The sequence below is a fragment of the Cryptomeria japonica genome, unplaced genomic scaffold, assembly GCF_030272615.1.
Source record: "Cryptomeria japonica unplaced genomic scaffold, Sugi_1.0 HiC_scaffold_25, whole genome shotgun sequence".
Lineage (NCBI taxonomy): Eukaryota > Viridiplantae > Streptophyta > Pinopsida > Cupressales > Cupressaceae > Cryptomeria > Cryptomeria japonica.
The window spans coordinates 551,455-556,042 of record NW_026728847.1 but is presented as its reverse complement, the minus strand read 5'-3'; positions in this window follow the sequence as shown (position 1 = coordinate 556,042).

Below are 4,588 nucleotides of genomic sequence, written 5' to 3'. Positions count from 1 at the left end.
GTTTCTTCATGGGACCAGAGGTATGTGAATAATCAATATTGGCATTTTGAGGAGTTCTTTGTCCAGCCATTATATAGACTGTTGGGATGCCCATGCGATCATGCCCTTGCACGAGAGGTTCAAAGATTCCTAAGACCAAAAGATTTCACTGAAGATCCCTCAATTGAACACAATTGGGGAGATTGGTATTGTTTTTCACACTGCACACAAGTCAGGGTATACGGGTTTGAAGGGAGACCATACTTACTACCACTTACAATCCCTAATAGAGTGGCTTGTCTGGAAATTGTGAGGCAATTGTCAATAGTGAGTATAGAACATCTGACAAGCCATGGGAAACAATCAATTGTACCTAGGTTGTTAGTATTTTCAGATTTTATTGTGAAAAGTTCAAAGATTTATGGCTTGCTGCAGACAAAATTGGATTATTATGGCATGGCTATGGGGGATCCAAGGCCCAATTTTGATCCTGAAGGATACATAAGGATAGCTCGGTCATCACAAAAGCTGAAGGCTGGAGAGCATAAATCTTACCTACCGGATGACCTCATTAAGAACATTGGCAGAGAAGAGGCTAGAGTGAAGTGAACAAAGTTTGAGAAAGCAATGTAGGCTTATAAATGGAAGCTTTTTAGAAGGAAAATGGATGAGAACATGCTACAAAATATTGAAGACCCCTTGGAGTTGGCCAACAAACTTGTGGAGCATGTATTGGAAACACTTGGGGGAGTCCCACCTCATGTTTTTAGGGATTACATTGATACTATTAGGAATACAAAGACTTTGCCTCATATGTCTCTTGCTTCCACATCTGGCATTATTCCATTCACTCCTCGAGAGGATTACCCCTTGGTTATGAAGAGGATACACCGATAGACTTGGCAACAAGACAACTAAATGTTCGAGAAGTGGCAGAGTTGGATCAGGACAAAGAATTGTCACTTTGTGTTAACCATATTCTATCCAATCATTTCCAAACAGAAAGCGACATGAGGACACTAAACAATGATGTTCTAATGTATAAAGATGATAAGTACATTGAACACATAGGAATGCTGAACTTGTTTATCTTCCAGTTTGTTAACAAAAGTGCTAATTAATAGTTATGTGCTGAAAAACGATGATGCTTGGTGACAATGTATACCCTCATATAAATGAGGGAAATTTTGTAACAATAAGGATCATTAGAGAAGAAGTAGAATATAGCCTCAGGCTTACTATTGTACCATTTTGCGAACATACATAATATAATCAGTTGTCTTTCCTTTGTGTATATGTTGTGGATTACTGCATCTTTCTGTAGGCAGTTGCTTGTGATATTATCTAAAGGAGATAAGGTTACTTGTGTTCTTCTAGTAAAACTCTATGTTTCATATTGTGGATTTGAATAAAAGATTTACTTGCAAATATAGTTTTCTATATAGTGCACCTGCATGTTATCTCAACCATGGTGCGCCTGCATATGTATATAGTTTTGTTTATAGGTGGAAAGCCTGAGGTTCAATGTCGAACCTGGTTGCTCTGATACCACATGTAATATTCCACATCTGGCATACACTTGAGCCAACTAACTCACTGGTTTACTAACCAACTATCTAGCAAACTGCTTAATGTCTACTAAGAATAACGGTCATAAATGAGCATCATAAGATAATTAACATACACTTGAGTCAGTTGATTCATTGGTTACAAAACTTCTAGGTTTAGTTGATCCAATTCGTTACATAGGAGTCTCATGTCTATTGACATTAACAGTTTACAAGGACCTTCATAGGATTGTGACATAACCTAACAAGCCAACTACTACAAATCCCCTATCTCTAACAAGCTTCAATTGTCATCATGGAATTAAACCTAATACAACATTAGTTCCCTTATTTAGCTAAATTAACACATCATATTATGACTCGACAAAAAATATGGTTCTAATATATTTTTTTGTCTTTCTATATTCCCAAAATTATGCATCTAATTGATGATAAGAATCCTTCTTCAGGTCTTGCAACCATGGAGACTGGTTATAATCTGATTATAACCAATGTGCATTGATTCCAAGATGAACCATATTCGGTTGAACTATGAGTTAAGAGTGGAAAACAAATAAACATAGAAAATAAATAAACATACAATAGCTACAAATTATAGCAAGGTGTTGTGACTTAAGATAGAAACCATCCTAGGAGCCTCCAATATATCAAAAGTTGAGAAAGTAGAAAGGTTATTGTACAAGGACAGTGATCACTATAAAGTTGCAGTCAAGTTCAAAACATTGATTTGTGGGAACAAAGGGTTTCATATGGGGATAGAGCAGTCTCATGAAATATCATCACAGTCATAATCATAATCTAAAGAGTAGTCAAATCTTCAACATAGATTGGTGATAGTGCAATCATTCTGTTGAGCATCAAATCTTAATTAAGTAAAATATCTTGATTTGAGAAATTAAATCATAGAAGCCATCTCTCTTTGGAAGAAATAATCATTTTCATTGATACCGTAATAACCCATAAGTTATCGAATAAGTCTAAAAGCATTCTATCGAAGTATCTAAGATTCAAACAGTATCGATGAGACCCAATGATGTCTCATCGATATAAAAGGGGCATCGAAGAAAGCAAACACCGATCAACTTTAGAAAGGATTCATTGAAGACAATAACTCCATCGATAAAATATTTAGAGGAAAGTGGAGATGGTTCTTATCAAAAAGAAAAGGTCTTAGAGGATATAACACTATCGGTGCAAAAAGATTCATCGAAAGAGATGGTCCCGTTATCACTGTTTTAAAAAATGGATGTTCTCGGTCCATAATTGGCTAAATTTGTTGAAATTTTGAGTCTGGTATTGGCCTTGTTACCTCTATTTTGTTGTAAGCCAATGGGAAGGTTTAAGGGTTTTAAGTTTTAACCTTCAAACTGTTTGAGTAAAAACTTGGTTCTAATTCTGCATTACTTTTTACCACTTAAGTGATAGGTCCGTTTGTCATGAGAAGTGTCCCCCCATTGTTATTTACCTAGGCGGTCCCTTAAATATTTAAAATTTTATATGCCTATTACTTTGCCTTTTTTCTAATGTTTATCAGGTCCTATAAGTGTCATGCAACTCTTTGTTGATCGAACGGCTTGAATTGATTCGTAGTCGAGAGATGCTCGTGGTTTACCTATTGCAAAGCAGCGAAAAGATGGTAGGCCCAGGCGAGGTGATCAATAGAAGGAATAAAAGAAGGGCAAGTCCCTGAGATCTAATGGCCCACATTATTTCGTGGGATGAACATGATCACGAGTTACCTATCACAAAATGGCGAAAAGGAAAGTGGGTCCATGTGGTAGTAAAGCTAAAGTTAAAGACCGATCATTTCTGTTTTGATCAGACGAATCGCATGGTTTTGTGGGATGAAGATGATCGAGTTTTACCCTCCACAAAATAGTAAAAAGTGGTGGGTCCCAGAAGCAGGTAGGTTTTCCAAAGAGTAAAGGGTGGTTGGTTCAGAGAATGATCAATGCCCTGCGTTGATTTGCGGCCAAAAGGTGCTCGAGATTTAGCCTTCGCGAAGTAGCGAAATGACATGGCACTCCAGTTAGCGGTCCAGGTGGTTTAGGTGGCAAATCAGAAAGTCACACATGGCCTCGAGGTTAAGTAAATCAAAGAATAAACTTGGCGACCAAGTGGTGGGCCCAACAGACAGATCCCATGGAAGTTTTTCGAAAGTGGAAAAGTCTTCGAGGATATAACACTATCGGTGCAAAAAGACTCACTGAAAGAGATGGTCCCACCAACAAAAGCTATCGAAGAAAGTAGAGGTGGCCCCCATCAATGAGAAAAGGCTTTCAAAGAAACAATATCATCGATGCAAGATAAAGAAGATTCACCGAAAGAAGCATTCTCATCGAAAAGGTGATATCGATAAAACAGAAGAAAACTACATCGATGAATGATATCAATAAGGATATGAGTTTCGATGGGAGGAAAAAAGAAGTCATAGAAGTCCAAAGTCTCTTCAACATGAAACCCGATGGACAACAAAAAGATTTCAATGAGAATATGAGTTTTGAGGAGACTAAAAAGTTTTTTGACAAGTAAGAAGTTGCCACATCGGTTTCTTAAGAGATCGAATGCCAGGGTGGATAGTGCTGAATTACATGGCCCACATCTACTAGATTAAAGTTGTTAAAGAGTGGGTATCTCGAGGAGGATCCAATGGTGGGCGCTATTTCGTAGCCCAAAGGAGCAGGACAGTTACTGTTCGCAAAACACCGAAGACTGTTAGGCTTAACCGCTTGGTGCACAGTTAGTGAGGCAAACTATCAGGTCAGGAGATGATAAAGATCAATCAAGTTCTATCTGATCAGATGGCTAGCACAGTTTCACTGGGTTAAAGTGCACAATGGTTACCATTTGTGAAATAGTGAAAGGAATTTTAGCCCGTTGTCAGATGAGGAAAAGTCAAAAGGTAAAAGCAGTGCAAGTTCTATTTGATCAGATGGTTGGCATGACTTCACTAGATGAACATGCAAGGATTTTATGCTCTACGAAATAGCAAAAGAGCGAAAAGAAAAAATACTCAGGATAGTTTTGACCTATTGGAGCCA